At 32.6% G+C, this 23,003-nt stretch overlaps 1 long non-coding RNA gene and 2 pseudogenes across 4 annotated transcripts; 2 read left to right on the forward strand and 1 right to left on the reverse strand.

Annotated features, from left to right (window-relative positions):
* The first annotated feature begins 1,039 nt into the window (after window positions 1-1,039).
* On the forward strand, window positions 1,040-5,453 carry LOC123896865 (annotated as a pseudogene).
* Window positions 5,454-10,144: 4,691 nt separating this feature from the next.
* LOC123896866 lies at window positions 10,145-12,861 on the reverse strand. 4 transcript variants are annotated; one of them, XR_006804653.1, is made up of 6 exons: window positions 12,359-12,861; window positions 11,926-11,993; window positions 11,713-11,824; window positions 10,985-11,139; window positions 10,833-10,912; window positions 10,145-10,453 (listed from the first exon to the last, which is right to left on the reverse strand). It is a non-coding gene; the product is annotated as an uncharacterized LOC123896866 (long non-coding RNA). The 4 variants fall into 4 exon arrangements; XR_006804654.1 differs by lacking the exon at window positions 10,145-10,453 and adding an exon at window positions 10,461-10,698; XR_006804655.1 differs by lacking the exon at window positions 10,145-10,453 and adding an exon at window positions 10,461-10,712.
* A 3,831-nt stretch (window positions 12,862-16,692) lies between these two features.
* Window positions 16,693-22,962, forward strand: LOC123895822 (annotated as a pseudogene).
* Window positions 22,963-23,003: the final 41 nt, after the last annotated feature.

Raw genomic sequence — 23,003 nt, forward strand, 5'->3', positions numbered from 1 at the left:
ATATACCCGTGGGACCCGATTAAGTACCAAAAAATGGGGAGCTCCATTGTGGATGCTCTAATCAATTACTAAAATAATTGTTATTCTAAATATAGAGATATGCGCATAATAATCTAATAGTCTTCAAAATGTTTTACGAATTACGATGATTATAACAAAAAAATGAATTAATCTAGTTTATAACGATTAGATCCGGCCTAGCTACAACCCAAATGGAAATACATCGTGATCAAATATACATTGTGAACCAGCTCTAGTCAATCCTAAGAAAATTAGCACTCATCACGAGTGCAACCCAACGAACCTGCATAGGGACGCGGAATCAAGTTACAAAAAAAAGATGAGTGAGCATCGACAAGGATCAAAAAGGGTTTAAGAATGGCGAATGGATCAACCGCCAATACGGAACCAAGATCCACGTACCAACAACCCCCTAAACAAGCAGCAGGCGTAAAAGTTCTTTCGAACAAAGCAGTCCATACACAATCGTAGAGACTGAGACAGATAAGAAGACGATGTCGGATGGAGGCAAACCATATGCCTTGAGACCTGTAGATCTCAACAGACCTGGAACAACAGAGAAACAAAGATTAATGTAGTACCAACCCAATTGGAACAAAGAGCGGACGTGTTTGAACTCAGATTGAGGGATGGATCCAACACATTAGAAACCAAACAACCCTTTCGGTAAAAAGAACTATAGATTCTTACGGTTTAATCATTCTAGTAAAAAGAAGTCAATAATTGTCATTTTAACACTAGTAGAAAAATGACTTTTGGTTTAGAGATTCCACTACTGGTATGTGAATACCAGTAGTGAAATACATTTGACCAAAGGATTTCACTACTGATATTTTAATACCAGTAGTGAAAAGTTCATAGACAAGGGATTTCACTACTGGTTTTCTTAAATCAGTAGTGAAAAGTAGACACGGTGGCAATGTTGTAATTACATTAAAATTTGTTTTAATTGGATTTCACTACCGATTTGGATTTCACCCGTAGTGGAATCTCTATTATTGATCATTAATTTGTTCATTCTCTCGCATTCTTCATTCTTCATATCGTACGTTCCCAATTTCTTCCTCCCTTGCGAGAACACACGCCGTTCCCAATTTCTTCATTCTCATTCTTCATCGTCCCAATTTCTTCCCTTGCGAGAACACACAGCGCCATCGTCCCTAATTTCTTCCCAATTTTCATTCCCAAATCGCCAAATCCCTAAAAATCCCAATTTCTTCAATCATTCTCCAAACCCTAGACGGCGACCCCTTTAGACCATGTAAGTTCTGCAGATCAATTGGCATTTACTTTAATCGCATTTAATTGCTTTTATTATTTTCTTCTCATAGCTCTTCAATTGATTCTTCTTGAATTTGAATTTTTATTCATCCTTTGAGCTCTTTTTCTTTGTTTTTTATATGATTTTCTGATTACTAGTAGTATTTTTTGTGTTGCAAATAAAATAAAACAAAACATTGAGTTTTAATTTGAGAAAATGGAAGATGGAAATGTTGAAGAGGCATTGTTGAAGAAACAATATTACTATGTGAATTGTCCTGGTTGTAAGGTGGACAAAGCAAAAGAGCTCAAAACTGATGTTTCATTTCGAAATCTCTTGAACATATGGATGGTTGTTTTATGCAGTGGTAAGCTAAGCAATAAACTTAATTTTAGTCGTCATAACATTTTTTTGATGATATTTGAACATCAGATACAACAATGTCATCATATGTGATTTTATATGTGATACCGGACATTGTTATAACTGATGTTCAAAATCGTGATTAATTGTTTTCAGTTGATGATTAATGAGTTGCGACACACCATGGTTAATTGTGTTAACCATCTAAATTGTTGGTGAAATTTGTGTCAAAATTTTGTGTCTCTGATGTCTCTTTGTTTTGTGCTTTACAGCTTTGCCTATATCATCTCTCTTTCCTTATCTATATTTCATGGTAAGTTAAACTAATATTTGTTGTTCATTGTTACCTTAGCTACAACATGATCCATAATCTTTAATTCTGTGATATTATTTCTTGGTATTTGCTTTGAAAACCATAGGTAAATCAATTTTAGGGTCCATTTGGATTTGACTTATTTTTGAGCTTATGAAAATAGCTTATGCAAATAAATAAACTTTTGTGTTATTAATTCATACATTTTCACTAACAAAAATTGTATCTTTATAAGTTGTTTTTATCATAAACTACCTTGAAAAGCTTACAATAATACATAAAAACTTATTTATTTGCATAAACAGTTTCGCATAAGCTAAAAAATAAGCCAATTCAACCCGTTTTGATTGGCTTATTTTTTAGCTATCTAAAGTTTCTTATATTTTAGCATATCTCAGTTTCTAATGGGTTTTTCTCTTCCTATCTAACTTGTTATGAAATGCTAAAATTGCCAACATTTAATGCAAACAATATATATTTTTCATTTAGATAAGAGATTTCAATATTGCAAAAAGAGAGGAGGATATAAGTGCTTATGCTGGTTATGTGGGTAAGATTACTTTTGCATTGTAAATTCCTTTCTTTGATGTATTTTATTTTCACAAGTTCTTTATTTCTGAGCCTTAAATGACTGCAAAAATGTTGTAGGATCTGCATTCATGCTGGGGAGATCTTTGACATCTATACCGTGGGGAATGGTAGCAGATCGTTACGGTAGAAAACCTGTTGCAATTATAGGGATTATCTCAGTGTAAGTATATATGTCACTGAGGTCTATTTGGATCGACTTATTTCAGTTTATCTACTAGCATAAACACACTTGCAAGACTGTTTGAATGAGTAATCTTGCAGAATGAGGTTATGAAATGTCTATAAGTTGTTTTTAGCTTATTCTCATATATTCTCCAAGATAGCTTATGAAAACAGCTTATAACATTCACATAAGCTGTTTTCAGATTATTTTCATAAGTTCTCTAAGATAGTTTATGAATGGAAACACTTTGACTTTAAGTTATCTTTATTATAAAAATAGTTTATACGTAAGTTGTTTATCCAAACAGAGCCTATATGTTTTTCCATTACAACATTGATGATGATAAATACTTAATTTCAGTATCATTTTCAACTCACTCTTTGGCCTTAGCACAAGTTTTTGGATGGCTGTTACTTCGCGATTTTTTCTCGGAAGTTTAAATGGTTTGCTTGGACCAATGAAGGTACCAATCAACACAAAATTACCTAACATTTCATCCTGCAACATCAGGGAAAAATCATAATTTTGTCTTTTGGATATATCAGATAATTTTTGTCACATCCTCTTCTACTAACAGGCTTACTGTTCCGAAATTTTTCGAGAAGAAAAGCAAGCTCTTGGTCTCTCAACTGTAAGCCTCTATAATCTGCATCTGACATAAAATCGACTGTGTTGTGTAGTTGAGAGTTAATAATTCATAATGTGACGTGATTTCAGTTCAGTGCAGCATGGGGGATGGGTTTAATAATTGGACCAGCATTGGGAGGTTATTTGGCTCAGGTACTTTAACTTATTTATTCTTTTCATTTTATAATGAAAATAGATCTTGAGACTAGCCTTGGATTTTGGACACGGACAGATGCCTTAGTCATTGTCCAGTATCCTTGTCGTGTTTGGTGTCTGTATCTGTGTTCATATTCACTTTTAGGAGAGTCAAAAGTGATTGGAAGACTTAAAATTGTATGTCCAGTGTTCGTGTTCAATTTTCGGAGAGTCAAAAGTGATTTGAAGACTTAAAATTGCCTGTTTGGGGATTCTTGACCAGAATTGATTTTGCATCTAGAAGCTAGAATTTGTAGTTTTTGCTTCCAAAAGTGATTTTTTGTAACACCGTTTTACATAATTCTCTAATACTGTGTGTGAAATTAATATTGCAGCCAGCAGTGAAATATCCACATATATTTCCAAAGGATTCCTTTTGGGATAAGTAAGTGAGTTTTTCTTCCAACATTAGTTTTAATGTACTGGTTGTGATTGTCAAAGCATAGCACTACTAGAAAATTGACTTATATAGACCGACAATTCAATCTCTAAACCAAGAAAATCGGTTGTTAATAAAACGTTTAGTGAATGAATTAGAGACCGACTTAAATCAGATTGTCAACAACTAGTTGCTTAATTTCTGAATTAGATATACATTGTTTTATGCATTATTTTTCAAGATATACTGCTTAATTACTTACCTCTTCTAAAATGTTGTGCAGGTTTCGCTCTTATTGTTTACCAGCTTTCCCTATACCCGTCATTGGAAAGAGTTTTCGGACCTATAAGATTTGCTCGCATCTCCTGGGTAAGGTTTCTTCATTGATAGCAACTAATGCAACTCAACATTACATTGGTTCTTGTTCTAAAAGTTTCTGGTTAATTTGGTACCTTATGTAGGTGTTATCCATACCTCTTTTGCAAAGTTACCCCTTCATAGCAATGCTGTCAGGAATCACACTGTTCCTAGTGATTAATATTGCTTCACTTCTGAAGAATCTTACAACATTGCCCCTCGTTTCGCTCGAGCCATCTGCCCACTTATCAGTAATTGAGTCATACCAACATTACCTAATAGTGTTTTTGTACTTCTGTATTTCAGGTGACCGTAGTCACTGGTTTATTTCTTATGCAAAATAGAGCAGTGGTAATTTTTGGTTCCATTCTACACTTCATTTCATTCCAAAAGTTGAGATTTTATTTTACCAAAATTGTCGTTTAATTGTCATGTTGATTTGGAAAACAGGAACAACATCAAAGAGGAGAAGCTAATGGTATTGCTATGACTGGTATGTCTATATTCAAAGCAATTGGTCCAGCTGGTGGTGGTGCAGTGTGAGTGGCCCTTTGATTTCTTTAGCTTATTCTTAACTTATCTTTCATTGTTCCAAATTCTGGCATAAATTAAACTTGCTTATTAATGTACAGTATATGTTTTGTAATTTGTACAAAATTTCATGCAAAGTTTCTTGTTGAATGCAGACTAGCTTGGTCACAAAAACGGATGCATGCATCTTTCCTCCCAGGTATGATGCTCAACTAATTATAATGAATCAATATTTTGATATTCACTATCTAACTTTTCAATTTTTTTCACTTATGGTATGCTATTTACTAGTAAACAACACAATACTTCTACATTTTACAGAATAAAGTCTCTATCCTGAAGCTTAGTTTGTGTATTTAACTGCAGGTAAACCAAAAAACAGAGAGGAAGAAACTCTGCCAATTCAATAGGATTTTTGGCTTTCTCTGGCTTAAGCCAGAAACTCTCTGCCAATTGAACAAAATTTCTGGCTTTCTGTTCATTATTATGTAATTTAAATATTAGCTAGTATATTCTGTCTCATTGTCAGAATTCTTGGTTTTCATGAGGTTGTCATGTATAGAAGATATAGCTTTGCACTTCCTAACTGATTTTTAACATATAGCTTTAGCACTAGCAGCAATGGCTCATTCTTTGGGGTCTGTGATGAAATTTGGTCATGTTACAAATATGCAGGCACAGGATGCTACAAAAAAACGAAAAAAAAAAATAAAATAAAACTAACATACCACTACTGATATTTATAACAATCAGTAGTGAAAACTACACATACCACTACGGGTAAGAGTAATGACCCGTAGTGGAATCCTCAATTCTAAAAAAAAAAAAAGGAAACCATACATACCACTACGGGTATGCGTAAATACCCGTAGTGGAATCCTCAATTCTTAAAAAAAAAAAACTGGAAACCATACATACCACTACGGATATGTGTAAATACCCGTAGTGGAATCTCATACATACCACTACGGGTATTTGTAAATACCCGTAGTGGAATCCCCAATTCTTAAAAAAAAAAAAACTGTAAACCATACATACCACTACTGATATTGTAAATACCCGTAGTGGAATCTCATACATACCACTACGGGTATTTGTAAAAACCGACGTGGAATCCCCATAATATTAAATAATAATTACAGAAGAAACTACACATACCACGTCGGGTATAGAAATACCCGACGTGGAAAGTTGTACTTACAACGTCGACTGCATTTACTACTGGCCGCGGCCAGTAGTAGAAAGTCAGTTTGGCCAGTGGTTGTATCTCCTTTCTGCACTAGTGTAATAAACTTGTGAGTTGTTATGGTGTACTCCTATAATATCTATTCTTGATTTACTAATAAATGATTAAGATAACTCATTTTACAGTATAAATTGAATTGTTCACTTTGAACGGTTTAATCAAGTTCTATGATGACAAAGATGAAATTTTTGTTACTTAATATAGGTTCTCTCAATTGCAAATAATCATATTTGAAGCGTGTATGTCAGTATGTCACGAAATGTAAGTATATCTTTTGACCAAAATTCGAACATGAATTCACCACGTTATGTGACTCTAACTTCTTTTACCATATGGTTATGTGAATCTATCCTTTTGCTAAACTTGGTCAAGCATTTATTGTGATATTTTTTTTTGTCAAGTTGTCTAATGACTAAAAATTTAACCTATAAGGTGGTAAGTGAAATGACCGGAGTTCAAAACTTCAACCTCCTATATATATAATGCAATGTCCTGCCAACTGAATTAAGCTCACGTCATATTTATTGTGATATTTTAACTTTAAAATTTATCATATTTGAATTATGTGTTTTAGAAAAGAAATATCAAAATCAATAAACATACTTTACATTATTTGTTGAATCGTGGCGTTACTTCTAACCTACAATTTTATCAAATTAAATTGACTATAATATATCTTTTACTCTTGTGAGTGTATAGTTGGCGACACTCTTTACCTAATTTTATTTTATTTGGTGAAACTCTATACCTACTTGATATCTTCCTTAAATTAGTCAATATTTTTTTAAATTTTTTATCTAACATAAAACAGTCAAAATAAAATATTGTTAACGGTTTTTGCCGGGTTTTACTTATCCTGCGCTTAAATTTTATATTACCAAGACTCATTTTCCTTGAGAATCACAGAGTTAATATAAAAAAATAAAAATTGTATTTTACCCTAAAAAAAAAAGTTAACTATGAAAGAGTAAATAACACGTTGCTTTAAGGTTTAATTTAATTTTGTGTAATTAATTTATATTTTTATTCATAGGTAGGAGCAAATAACAAGTTGCTTTCTTTGATTTGCTCTCCTTTGGATCTTATTATCATCAAGTTTCTTCTTTTTTCCACTTGGAATATTGCCTAATACAAAAGGATGAATCCACTTTCTTACCTAAAATTAGTATCACAAAGTACATACTAAAGTACTAAAGGCATACATATATAAATAGATTTATATTTCTTAACTTGTTATGTTTGAATTCTTATGTTTTTTTGGACAGCATTCTTATTCTTAAATTCTATATACTGTTATTATCACCACTTTTTCTTTTAGTGAAAAAGAAAAGCAATATTTTTTCAACATAAAGCAAATGAGATGTTAAGCACCAACTTATTACATGCATTCAAGTCATATCATGTGTATGTATTGTATGTACAACCGGAATATATGGATACTTCATGGTCTCATCCTTGACTTTGAATTTTGAACAAATTTCTCTTTTCTACTGTATTTTTCAACCATGGTAAAGACTAAAACATAGAATGTTACGCATCATAAATGCATGTTGGATGCATTGAACATGACTACGTAATTATTTTATTTTTTGATTGAGTTGAAACTTTGCCAGGGACATCTAGTTATTCAATTCAAATTCGGTGGTTAAATAAATTACTCATCAATTAGTTGTTTAATACTTTAATTGACTGACATTGTTTATATACTCCTTTTGATTATAGTTGAGCTTCATTTTATGATTTTAATTTTCATGCACTTTAATTGTAAAAAGTTTTACACAGCAAACAAATTATACTTTTTCATTCCTAATTATAAGTAAAAGTTGGTCACAAAAGATGATGTAGTTGGTCTAAATTTTGAACTAAATATATTAATTAGAAATAGAGAGGGTTTGTGACTCAACCGTAGTAATGAGTAACCGCCGTGCGATATGAGAAACAATATCAGATCAACAATGAATATAAAACATGTTTGTGGTATTGCGGACAAAATGCAAAAGAAGATTGACAAAGGGCCATGCAAATTATTGATTCTTGGAGACGGAATGATGCAGTCCCAAAGAAGGACTATAGTTGAGAATCTAGGGTTAGAAGAACTATATAGAGAGTAAACTATCAAGTTGGTCCTTGACTCTTTCAATATCTCAAATTAGTTATTGTCTTTGCTAAACGTTTCTCAATTTCGTCTCTCCGTTGACATTCATTTTCTAACACAATTAAGTGTATGTTTGGTATCATGATGAGTATGCTAGAATTGCGGTGACTGGCCGTGATTCTGACATATCCGCATGATACCAAACATATATAGGCTAAACGCGTTGATGTGAACTATTAAATGTCACATAGTCAATGATCAATTTAAAACAGTGGCTATTTTATGTAATCAATTGGTAAAGAAATGGACTAATATTAGGGATTATTTTGATAGAAAGTATTATTTACCTGAGTATAGTCCAATAAATGTAAGTATTATTTTTTTGTCCCCCAAATTGTTGATTATATATAGTCCAATAAATGTAATTAATTTTTCTCATTTTCTCACAATAACCAAGTATTATTACTTGAGTCGCTCCCTTTTTTGTGAGACTTTGTACATAAAACTTGGCTACAAAGAAAGACAGGATAGTGTCACTTGGCTATCTCTGACCCCAAAAATGTCATCATACATCTTTTAACAGAAAATTACATGTCAATTATGTTGTACTCCAGTAAATACAGACTTTGCGCAAAAAAAAAAAAAAAAATTGTGGTTATATTGGTACAACATGGCAAGATATTGTTAATTAGAGCAAATCTTGTTGAATCATTAGAATGTGAAAATGTGGTTTTCTTTTTCTTTTTTTGACAAGAAGTGAAAATGTGGTTATAGTGTTCTGTTTGTTTTAAAAAAAAATATGGCACTGTTTTGGTTGCTTGAAAAAATGCATACTAATTATTAGTGTTTTCTGGCTGCAGAGCTGAAATTAGAGAGTCTATTAGTTCTATCACTCTATGCATGATATGCAAAACTTGTGATGATGATAATATATTTGACATATGGCATGATTATAGAATATCCAGCCATGTTTCTATTTGAATCTAAGTCAATAGAGAGAGCCTAAATCACAATTTTTAATATGGCAATGCAGAATCCCTTATTTTGAATGCAGAAAAATAGATACAAGAAAAGAATTTGGGTGTGATAGTATGCATTGGCTTGATGGCTTCCCTATATATCAATGTTAACATGGTGCGTTTCCAATAACAAGAAACCGGTTCCAAAAACAAGAGATTAAAGAAACGATAAAAGCAGATAATGAACACACACGATATCTAATAACGAAGTTCAGCCAATATTGCTTACGTCTCCGACTGCAGAGCAGCTGCAATTCCTTTGTATTATCAATGAAAAGTAAGGTTTACAATACACAACTTGTATTTAAATACTATTGTCCCGACTACAACAAATGTTTCGGCTTGGTCTGCTTGTTAGTAGGTGAGGTAGTAGTGATAGTTTAGAATTAGTTTGATATTGTAGAAGACTTTGGTTGATAGTTGAAGGATAGTAACAAGTAGTGTGAAAGCTAATATAGAAGTATTCAGTAACATGGAACAAGAGCTAACACATTAGTAGTAGGAGGAGAGTAGTGGTAGCATGGTGAAGCCTTATTGTTATTGTCATTGCATCTCAAAGGCTTGAGTACAATTGTACATAGTTTACCTATTTATAGGTATGAGTGTACACTAGTAGAAAAAAGCTATTTTACATCTGGCGAAAACCACTTTTTACATCTGAACAATTTCAGATGTAGGCGCACGAGACTTAGTAAGTATACACGTTTTACATCTGGCGTAGTCAGATGTAAAAAAACACTTTTTACCTCTGACAAAGGCGAAATTCAAATATTATTTTTTTAAAATTAAATTGGACTTTTTACATCTGACCAAGTCTACCTGATGTGAAATCTTAACTTTATTTATTTTTTTTTTTTGAAAAACCTGCGTTTTTTTTTTTATATATATTTTAAATCTTTTATTTTATTAAAAAAATCTAACCCACAATGCCAACAATATAACATAACTTGCATCAAGAACATAATACTAAAATTCAACATCCATAGCCAAATTCAAATTCAACATTCAACATATATATAGTAATAATGTCATTAAAGTACAACCACATTGTAATCCAAAATACAAAACATCATAATAATTAATACTAATCCATCCAAAATACAAATTAAAACATCATCATAACTAGTCCATTGTAACTTCACACAAACCTAGCTAGCTCCTAATCTTTCTCGTCGGCATCATCATAATCTACCTCGGGATTATATAGTTGAAGAAAACAAGTTGCCCAGCGGTCTCGCAAATCATACAACTCCTCCTCTGTTAATGTCGTGGGATCATTGAACACCTACAATCTGTAAATAACATAATTCATATGTAAACTACAACATGTTATGAACCAGCAAGCACGCACGCAGGATTAATCAAGAATTTAGGTGCTTAAAGCGCACTGATTTGATCAAAGCCATAGCCAATTGTTTGCCAATGCAAACTATAAGAACTAACTGTCAAGTAGTTTCTATAGAAATAGATTCAGCTACACACTATCCACAGCTTCTGCTTAGCAATGGAAGTATCCTTCAAGCAATGGAAGTGTTTTCTGTACATCAGAGGCTAAAATAATTTTAATAACAAAACATACAATACATAATTGGATCATGTTTATATGATAGGTTGTGGCCAGAATCTGCACTACATCTTTTTTTTTTGAATATCAGAACCTACACTACATACCTGCATAGATATCCAACAAATTGCTTCCATCAATATCCCAATTGTTTCTCATAGTCTGGATCCCTTCTTCAATCATTCAACTGTAAAAGTTATAAGAGTCACGAAACTGGCGAATCTGTCAAAATATTTTGATAGAATGTAGGTCATCTTACCTAAGCAGAATGCTTACTAGTACAATAACAAAATGAACCCGAGAGAAACTGCTCCAAATTTGAAGTTCTTTATGTAAACTCTTAGTCTCTTCTGTCAGTATCTCACAACATCTATTCAAATACGCACAATCCACTTCTGTTTGCTGCAACTGGTCCTACAAAATCACAGTCCAAGAAAATCAGGCTTTGTTGAACATATAAAAGCATAATTCAATGCGCACTGACACGAATCAAACTCACTGTACAGAGGAACGCAACAAAACAACTTCAGCTAGCTGAAAGCCAAATTAATGCATTGACAAGTAACAAGAACACAATGCAGTCCCAATATTGTACAAGCTTCAGATATATTTTTAGATATATTTAAAGGTAAGTCAGACACCAATTCAGTAACTTCTTCAAATCCTTAATGATCTCGTATTCATGAAGCATGTAAGTGACCTTGAAAAAATATACTATATCATTATCAAACATAGTTTCCACTTTCCAATAAATGTAATTACTACACACTACCAGTGGCTTTCACAAAACAGAACATATCTTAGAAAACAATATAATTTACACTCAAAGGATCCCAATGAATATGAAACTCATGAACAAGATCTCATTTTGATTTTCTTGCTCTTGTAATTTGACTGGAATCATTTTGATTTTCTTGTTCTTGTAATTTGTAAATCTTTAGTTCAACCTTAACTAACTTTAACATGTTTTGATAAACCTTTACTAACCTTAGTAGCTATTGTCCTAGCTATAGACCAACGCAAAATCGTAGTTTCATGTTTCTCAATGTCAAAGAAAGGTATCGAGCTGCTTTAGTTCAACAAAATCTAAAAGCTTCACCTATATATGGTTAAAACAAAAGATCAAAATTAAAACACATGAAATTAAATTTGTGTACAATTGAGTGCAAAACTTCCCAATATTAAGTAAATATAACATACCAGATTTGTTCAAGAAGAATTGCATACTCAGGTAGCTTTCTTCGTGTGCGAAAACTCTTGTATGCTTTCTGCAATTTAAATACAGCCATGTGATTATGATTTTCCTCCTGAATAAAAACTGTAGATTCAAGGGATTGATCTTCCATGTTTTCCATACACACTATCAATAAGAGGATTATAGAGTAAAACAATTGAACAATAAGTTGAACACAAACTGAATCACTCAAAGGACCTAATTTAATTATGAAAACCATAAAATTGAAGCTAATTTGAACACAATACCACTAAATTCAAAAACCCAACTAAAAAAATTATTCATAATCAAACAAAAAATTATTCATAATTCATAATATATCACTCCTCAATACCATTGAAATCAAAAACCAAACAAAGTAATTAACTCAAAAAAACCATGAGTAAATTAGGGTTTGACCTTTTCTCTGGGTTTAGGGCTAGAGAAGATGAAACGAGAGAGAAGACAGATATGAGTGCTTCAACCTTCAATTCATGTTTCACTGGGTTTTGGAATTTCCGATTCAGCCATCAATTCGTGTTTCAGTGAGACAGAGAGACGACAAAGATGAGCGAGTACGTGAGGTCGGTGAGAGAGATGACGCCGCCGAGTTCGAGTGAGATTAGTGAGAGAGAAGACGAGATCGATCGTGAGAGAGATAAGGCCGCTAGGGTTCGAGTGAGAAGTGAGAGAAATCGAGTGAGCAGTGCGTGAGAGAGATGAGTGAGATCATGATAGTACTGCGAGTTACACAATTCTCACCATAATTACAGGATTGCCACCGCATTCAGCTTTGCTTCTGATTATATTATGACCAGATGTAAAAAGTTGTGTCTATGTATTTTTCACTTCTGTGGATATTGAAACCAGATGAAAACCCTACTCCATATAGCTTATTACATCTGACATATGTTCCACAGATGTAAACTTCTTAAGTAATATGTCATATTTTTACTAGTGGTATATTCTAGATACAACATTCTAGAATTTTCATGACATTTTCCTAATACATATATGGTATTGATTTATTCCATGATCAACTTCTAAAGTGTTATAGTTCTAGAAAATTCTAGCATGTGCATCAATGCTAAGTTATTCTATAAACTACTAATGTACTCTAGAAATATCTAGAAATGTGCATCATATTTCAACACTCCTCCTTGATGCATATTTCGGAAACTCCATGCATAGTTTGTAGTTGCTCAAATTTGAATTTGTTAAATTATCTTCTCTTACCTCCTTCATGATTCAATTTTGTCACACCTCTTGCCACAACTCTTTGTTAGTCTTGTTAAAGACTTTTGACGAGCACCAATATTCTTGCTCCTTAGTTGCGCTTGTGATCTTCCTTGTTTGTCTTGTTAAAACATTTAACAAGGACCACTCTTGTTGCTTCTAAATTGCTTGAGTCTCCTTGTCACACTTGTAGTAGAATTTGGACAGGGACTCATTCTTGCTTTAGTGGTTGCATTTGGCTTCCCGGACTTGTACTCAAGTTGAGCCTCAGAGGCAACAGGTCTCCATTTGTATTTATCGCCTGTGCTTGTGCTCTATCTGAGCTCGAGTATTATTTGCCATAGGATTGACATTAGTTGGACATGAACTTAAGAGGGTCGAGCTGTTAGGCTACTTGAACTCCTCTATCTCATTTTTAGTTTTGGGTTTGAACTCAAACAGAGTCGAGCCGTGTGGCTACCTGTACTCCTTTTGTGTTTGAGTCATAGATCCCGTTTTCTAGTTTAAACAAATAGTTGGTGGCAAGAAAAAATAGTTTGCTACGCCCAGTGAATGACCGAACGCAGCTCTGATACCACTGTTAGTAGGTGAGGTAGTAGTGATAGTTTAGAATTAGTTTGATATTGTAGAAGACTTTGGTTGATAGTTGAAAGATAGTAATAAGTAGTGTGAAAGCTAATATAGACGTATTCAGTAACATGGAACAAGAGCTAACACATTAGTAGTAGGAGGAGAGTAGTGGTAGCATGGTGAAGCCTTATTGTTATTGTCATTGCATCTCAAAGGCTTGAGTACAATTGTACATAGTTTACCTATTTATAGGTATGAGTGTATATTCTAGATACAACATTCTAGAATTTTCATGACATTTTCCTAATACATATATGGTATTGATTTATTCCATGATCAACTTCTAAAGTGTTATAGTTCTAGAAAATTCTAGCATGTGCATCAATGCTAAGTTATTCTATAAACTACTAATGTACTCTAGAAATATCTAGAAATATGCATCATATTTCAACACTGCTCGATTGACCCTGTCCACTTAACAGTGATTATGAGCCATAGTGCCATACTCAACAAGTGGTTCCTTTGAGTCATTTCTTGATCTCTGCTCTCTTTAAAATTGGAATTTTTTCATTATCATCATTTACTGAGATTTTCCTCCTATTCTTGTCACTCTTTTCTTTTTAGCACCCTCCATCCATATTTTTAACTATTACTCCTCCGGTCCTTAATATAAAAAGTAAAGTTTCTCTTACATTAATTAACGACCAGAGGAAGTATTATGTATGTACCAGTATTAATGTACATAATTAGTGTCAAGATGCAGTTTTAGGAGTGTATATATATATATATATATATATATATATATATATATATATATATATATATATATATATATATATATATATATATATATATATATATATATATATATATATATATGAACACTTGCTCTTGTACAAGCAACAATCAGTTTTCTATTCTGATTAATAATGAAAACTCCTTTCCTTTTATTTCATTCTGTCAACATTAACAACCAGCATCATTCATAACACCACACTGCGTACGTAGTTCATCAAACCATGTGTTTTGTTATTATAAAACTATAAAGCTACTAGTGTACTGCTATCAGTGTCAATAGTATAGAACAAAGAGAATACAAAACTAACAAAAAATAACTCAACCTTACAAAACCGGCTTGTAAGGTGAGTTAGACCCAATATAAAATCTAAGATGGTATCAGAGCCTCTCCAAGATCCGTTGGGCCACCCGATATCGGGCCACCTACCATTTATATCCGCGTACCAAGCCGAATAGCGCTAGACGCGAGGGGGTGTGTTAAGAAGTCCCACATCGGTTAAGAGATGGCCTGACTAAGTGTTTATAAACTAGAGGCAATCCTCATCTAACAAGCCGGTTTTGTAAGGTTGAGTTAGGCCTAATACTCATTTCTAGGTGAGGACTGCCTCTAGTTTATAAGCACTTAGTCAGGCCATCTCTTAACCGATGTGGGACTTCTTAACAATATAAGAAAAACAACCACACAATATATTAATCTTCATTGAATTTTTAAAAAGACAACTAAACAAATCTACAATGTCTCTAAAATAAGGAATTTTTAGCATGAGATAATGAAGATTTACATACACCGAAGAATGTGCAATGGACTTGCTTGAGAACTTCTGCAAGTGTTCACTTTGTTCCTTTTCTATCACTCTCCGATTCAGCGAGAGATTTGCAATTGAAACCATATTGTCGACAACTTGACGCAAAAGTTATTGGAATCTTCTACTTCATTCATTTACTTCAGCGAAACACTTGGATACAGGATAGTCAAAACTTTCCTGGTGAATACAAAGCTCTCAATTCATCAACATCATCATCTATATATGAACAATGCAAAATATGAATATCCATGAAATTTATTGTAAAGAATCTCAACAATTTAAAATGAAGAACTGATCTATGAAATGGTTTTGAATAATTGTGTTAATGCAGCATTAAAATTAGAGACTGCGCGCAGAACTTCTAATGATCATCTATATCTTTGTTGCATATAGAGCCACCTGTGTGAGAATCTGTGTAGCAGTGAACTTGTTTGAATCCAAAGTTCCAAACGAATTTTGCATGTAGATTGTGATCCAACCAAGCATCGTGGTAGTTCCTGTCAACCATTGAATTTGAATCCACCAAAGACGATATCGAAAACTGGCAACTATTCAAAAAAATTGTTTAATACATATATATATACAGTATATCAAAAGCTGGAAACCGAATTTAAATCAAGGTGGTTGATGCATTCTTAGGTTCATATAGGAAGCCAATGGTTTGCTTTTGGTTCTTTCCTTGATCATCAATCACATAGGAAAACAAAAGGATACATGAATTATTTCTTTCCTAGAAAACATCATAGTCTTGAAATATTTGGTCAATTGTGTCCCTTTTAAAGGTTCTTAATTTTTTTATTTTACAGTATAAAAAGTACTGTAAAACAGAAAATCAAAGTGAAAAGTGAGGACATTAATATTGTTTTCATAAGACAATGATTTTAAACAAATTCACCTATGATATGAATAATAGTATCTCAACAGTTAAGAAATTTTGCACAATAGATTTGCAAGACATCCAATTTATACAATAACCACTTAGCTTCTTCCAAACCTAACAATATATATTTATTGACAAACAAGCAATATTAAATAAAAAAAGAAAAACTGAAAATCAGAATCATAGGTGACATTCTAACCTTATAATTGGTCTATGCAAACTAGCTAGCTACTCACTTGCTTCTTTTCTCAAGTCATATGTTTTGTTGACAAATCCAATAAAAAGGGACAAGAATAACAAAGAGAATGGTCTATGATGAATTGATGGTATGATTAACAAAGTCATCGATTTTGGGGTATTCGTTATTCCAGGATCGGCAAGTTCCTTCATAAAGAGGTCATATATATACACTTTCCTGCCTTGTAGTAGTAGTACATTATTCTTAGGTTTAAACATTTATACAAATGGATAATGCCGAGATCGTTGGTGGCAGCACTGCAGACTCTACTCTGGAAAAGGACTCCATGTTTTCAAAGTCATCACTTACTCTGAAGAGGGACATTCTACAAAGCAACTAAAATCCAATTTCAACTCTTTAAAGAAAATGACATTGTTGAACAAATTTTGCTTCCTAGAGAACTCAGTGAACCGATTTTCACAAAGGAGAAACCTTTTCAAGGTAGATGGCAATTCATTTACCAAAATGCTATGCCTTGGGAATCGATGCCTCCAACATTCTAACATTAATGTTTGTAAATTATACAACTCACAAATGGAATCAGGTAGCCTTTTAATCATTTGTGCAAGACATGTCTAAATAACGCAAAAGCTTCAAATTGTTTAATTTGTTTTGATGAGTATTTTCAAAATATTACTACGTTTTTATAATTTTTACTAATTTACAATTAATGATATTAGTGATTAAAATTGTGAATTGATATATGTGTAGTGGTCAAACTAGGTCTTATATTTAGGGACAGTGGGAGAATATGACTAAAAACATATGTCTCGTGGAAATCATAAAAAAATTTAGGTCTCGTATTAAAATACAAATATCAATATAGGTCTCATAGAAATAATCAAAAAATTGTCAATCTTATTAGTATATGAGTAGAAATATAGGTCCCGTACAAATAAAAAAAATGTCTCAATATTAATATATGAATTTAAGTATAAACCCAGTAAAAAAAAAAAAATAAGACTTTGTATTAATATGATTAGAAATATATGTATCTATAGAAATTAAAAAAAAAAAGAAAAAAACAGAAAAACAGAAGAGAGAGTTATCAAAGAGAAAAAAAGGAGAAGAAGAGAACAGAGAAAAAATTGGCATGCGTCCCACACACTTATTCTTTCTCTCCTGGTCAGCGAAGAAATGCCAGGGAAGTCACTAATTTATGGTGTTTGTCTATTATGCCCTTCATTTTAGTAAGACACAACACACCCTTTTTTTAATATTGGATAAGATTGTTATTTCAGGGGCATTATTGTACTTTTAAAAACAATCAACACTTCTCTCTTCTCAATTTCTTATCACTTTTTTTTATACCAAACAATACTTCAAATCATCTTTATTTCTCACATATTTCTCTCTTCTCATACTCTCTCTTACCTATTTCTCTCTTTTCACTTTCTCTCCACAACCAAACACACCCTAAGAGAAATCATCATTTTTTACAAATTCACTTATTTTAAGACTTATACCTAGAACATTTCTAACTAAGTATCCACTTAAATTTCTTAGGTAAGAAGGACCCATATGAATTTGTAAATGTGTGTGTAAAGAGTGTGTTTCTAACATTGTTCATAATGAATAATATTGAACTGATAGCTTAGTTGAGAATATTCAGATGATGAAGGTGAATCCGTCAAACTTGTATTTGATGGTGATTGGTGTGAACTTCTAGTATTAATGGGGAAAAAGGTATCTGCAACAATGTTAGCACTCTGATGCTCAAGTCAATATATGAATGATGTGAGAAAATATGCTAAATTGGAATAAAAAATGCTTACCTTGGAAATGAGTGCATGAACGCTTATATAACAGAATATTAGGGTTGATCATTAATTTGGTGGGATCCTCCATGTGGATAGGACCAGTGGCAAATCTCCCCTAGAATGTCATTATACCAGTGTTGGCTAGCGCATATGAGAATCATGGATCCTCTTTCCATGATTGTGTGCCCCCGTAATCGTTTATGGTCGTACGTGGAGGTCTTATCCGTTAGCATATTGGGCTTCTAGCCATCCTAGAACAAATATATTTAAGGGTGTTGCTAACATGACACATTTTATGGTCGTAAGTGGACGATGTAGCTAAATAAAAGGTTTTCATTGGTTTGTGGATTAAGGTTTAGATAAGCAATTGGACAACTATCTAGGATATATATATATATATATATAGGGGAGAGATCAAATTACACTAGTGTAACATTTGAGTAATGTTACACCGCTTAATAACGCTTTAACGAATACAAATTTTACAAAATTCACCGTTGGATTGAAAGCTTATATCGTATAGATCATCCATGTTGAATTTTACAAAAATCTAAAATCGTTTGATATGTTATTGAGACCGATGAAGATTAATGGTTTATGCGTTTTTATTGAATACCGTTAATCTTGATCTATCTCAAAAACATATTAAACGATTTTAGTTTTTTATACAATTCAACATAAATGATCTATACGATATAAGCTTTCAATCCAACGGTGAATTTTGTAAAATTTGTATTCGTTAAAGCATTATTGAGCGGTGTAACATTACTCAAATGTTACACCGGTGTAATTTGATCCCTCCATATATATATATATATAGATTTCAATGTAGTTTTACTATATTAAGTTTTCTTAACTAGTGTTCCAAGAGCACTTAGTTAACATTTACTTTGTTTTTATTAAAAGGGTCATGCTAAACAGTGCCCCTCGGACACTAGTTAAGCATACTAAAAATAGAAATAAATGACACAATTAGTGATAGGAAGTATAACTTTTTGCATCTTTAAAGCATTGAATGCACGGATTACAAGATAAAATTTCCATTTTAATAACCTTAATAGTACCTCGGGATACTGTTTAACATTTTCCTTATTAAAATCATACTCACTTCGTCTCAAATTATAAAGGAAAATAAAAAAAAATCACACTTATTAAGAAAAAGTAAAACATGAGAATTTGAAGTATGTTTTTGTGGGTTTTCCTTGGAATAAGTTGCATAGGAAGATGTAAAAACAATTTTTATTGGTTGTTGTTTATTGAGAAAATGAGAGAGAGAAGAAATTAAATGCAATTTGCATTTAATTTTATGAAAATAAGGAAAAAACATTCTTAAAAATGATTTTTTCTCTTATAATTTGAGACAAAAAAAATGGGCTTTTTTCCCTTATAATTTGGGACGGAGGGAGTAGTTAGTTTATAGTTCATAAAGTTCATATGACTTAAACCTATTTGGTAAATATATCCTCTTTTCTAAAAATTATTTTTACATATTCTCTCTTCACTTTTTTTTAATAAATAATAACTAATGACAATTATTTTTATATCTTCGCACACCACTTATTTGAAAGAAAAAAAACAAAAAAAACATTAAATTATGATATTTTAATTTTTCTTAACAAGTATAATTTATATATATTTTTCTTATAATTTATAATTTATGACAAAGAGAATATGATTTTAATTGAATTTTTCAAATATTAACATGCGTGGGCACTCAGGAGGACATGTATTAGCATCAGGGCGCGCCTGTGTAATAAGATTCAAAAGGCTCTTTCCGTGGCTTGTGCAAGAGAAATAACTTATAAAATAATGCTAGCAACACACTCTTTAACAAACACACTCTAACACACTCTCTTCTATTGGTTAAAATTTATATGGATCCCATAAAATTTATATGGGTCCACATTTTTTTTATGGGACCCATGTGAATTTTAACCAATAAACGAGAGTGTGTTGGAGTGTGTTTGTTAAAGAGTGTGTTGCTAGCACTCCTCATTGTTTGTGATATTGGAGATGATGTGTATTGTGTTTTGATTGATGAATCCGGTGATTGTTCAGGCAAAGAACAAATGGCGGTTGTGGTTCGTTATGTTGATAGTGAAGGTTTTTTAAAGGCATAATTAGTTAAATTGTCCCTTAAAGACATTTTAGGTTTCACAATGGTCCCTTAAAGAAAAAAAAGGTCCAGATTGGTCCCTTAAAGACATCTCTGTTAGCCAAATAGGTCCTTTCTGTTAAATTTTAACCCCAAATGTATAAGGTAGACTAACACTGTAAATGGTCCACCATAGACCTCATTAAATCTTTTAATTATAACCGTTTGATCTTTTTCTTAAAATCTACACCTTTGGATCTTACATATGTATGATATCTAATAATGAACCACCAACATTTAATTTTTTTTCTTCATCTTCTTCCTCATTCTCCTTCTTCATCTCTATCACCATCTTCAATATTTCATGATGCTCATAAGAAACTGAGATTTTTTTTTTCAAAACCCATAAAATAAAAAAAAAAACTTCTTTCATTACTTCCCTCTTTCTTCTTACACGCCCCTTCTTTCACTTTATTCTTCCAACAACACGTTCCTCTTTAAATCCACCCTCACCACCACCATTTTTCTCATTTTTTGGGTTTAAAATTGAAGATCTAAAACCCAAATTTAACCCGGATCTAAAATTCACCCTCTGCAAATCTTTTGGAAAGAAAGAGTGTAAAGGTTTGAGAGATCCAAAATCAGTTTGGTGTTGTTGAAATTCAATACTTTCAGTTGCAAATCATCTCATATTCTCAATCCCTTGAAAGATTGTCTCAGGAATTTGCAAGTAACATATTAAATGAACATATCAGAACAAGAATCTATATTAATAGACATATGAAAATGAAAGTATTGAAATTTGAGTTGCTCTATGTGCTAGTGGAAGCTGCATGATTTTGGGTTTTTTTTAGAGTTGGAAGAAGGTGTAGCGGTAAAAGAAGGGGTAGGGATGAATTGTTCCCTTTGCTGTTTTGTGTTTTATTTTAAATTTTTTTTAAAAGTGAGACATGTGTTGTAATATGAGTGGTTAGATTAATCTGACGGATCAAAACAGTTGAAAGGTAGGATGTACTTCTTGAAAAAAGTAGAGGATCTCTTCTATTTGCCACATGTCCATAAGTTAACGGTTTTTGCAAAAAAACTAACGGAAGGGACCAAACAGGAACTTATTTTATCTTTAAGGGACCAAATAGAAACTTATTTTCTTTAAGGGACCATTGTGAAACCTAAAATATCTTTAAGGGACCATTTAACTAATTAAGCCTTTTTTAAAAGAAAGTTTTCTCGGTATTGTACATGTTAAACAAATGCTAAGTCACTTAAAGAGGCACTTGATCAATTTTTGTCGATTAATGGTTTGAATATGTCTAGCATTAGGGGACAAGGGTATGATGGAGCTAGCAATATGCGAGGTCAGTTTGGTGGTTTGAGAACTTTAATTCAAAAAGAGAATTCATCTGCTTATTATGTGCATTGTTTCACTCATCAACTTCAATTGGCACTTGTTGCTTGTGCTAAGGCTCAAACAGATGTTAGTAGTTTTTTTGGTAAGGTTAATATACTTGTTAATTTCATTCGATCATCTAACAAGAGACAAGAATTGCTTCGCGGTAAACAAGCAACTCATTATGCTAACTTGATTGACGAGGGTCAGATAGAGACTGGTAGCGGAAAGAATCAACAATCATCTATTGCTCGAGCTGGTGATACTCTTTGGGGTTCTCACTTTAGGACTCTCACTAGTTTGATAACTTTGTATAGTCCCATTATTGGGTTACTTGAAGAAGTGCAGAATGATACAACATTTGAAAAACATGGTGAAACCTTATATTTGCTAGATATGCTTCAATCATTTGATTTTATCTTCATGTTACATCTCATGATTGAGATTTTAGGGATTACAAACAGTTTGAATGTAGCTCTACAAAGGCATGATCAAGATCTTTCGAATGCCTTATCACTTGTCAATGATAGCAAAGATGAATTACAAGAATTGAGGAATGATGGTTGGGAAAAACTTGTGACCAAGGTTGTGAAGGTTTGTAATAATCTTGATATTGATGTGCCTGATATGGATGCTACATATATGCAACGGAAGAAACCTAGGAAACAAGATCCAAGTGTCTCTAATTTGCATCATTATAAGCATGATTGTTTGGTTAATGTTGTAGATTTGCAATTGCAGGAGCTCAATGCTAGATTTGATGAAGAGAATAGTGAACTTTTACAATGTATTTCATGCTTGAGTCCAGCATCATCATTTGCTGCTTTTGATGAGGACAAATTATTCAGGATGGTCGAGCTTTATCCAAATTATTTTAAGGACGTGCCGGAAGTGGTGGTGCGCTACCAGCTTCGGAATTATGTTAAAAATGTTCGACATGACCTTAATTTTGCAAAGTTGAAAGGACTTCCAGACCTTTGTGCAACGCTTGTGAAAACAAACAAGTGCATCACCTTTGATGTGGTGTGCAAGCTTGTGAAGTTAGCTCTGATTTTGCCTGTGGCAACCGCAAGTGTGGAGCGTGTTTTCTCAGCTATGAAATATGTGAAGAGTGTGTTGAGTAACAAGATGGCCGATCAATGGTTAAAGGATCGTCTAGTAACTTATATAGAAAGAAATGTTCTTAGAACCATTGGTAATGACATAATTTTAGCTCATTTTCAACAAATGGCGGATATGCTATTTTCTTTGTAAATTTAGTTGCGACGACTATTTTTAGTGTAACTTTTTATTAA

This window comes from Trifolium pratense, linkage group LG7 (assembly GCF_020283565.1).
Source record: "Trifolium pratense cultivar HEN17-A07 linkage group LG7, ARS_RC_1.1, whole genome shotgun sequence".
Lineage (NCBI taxonomy): Eukaryota > Viridiplantae > Streptophyta > Magnoliopsida > Fabales > Fabaceae > Trifolium > Trifolium pratense.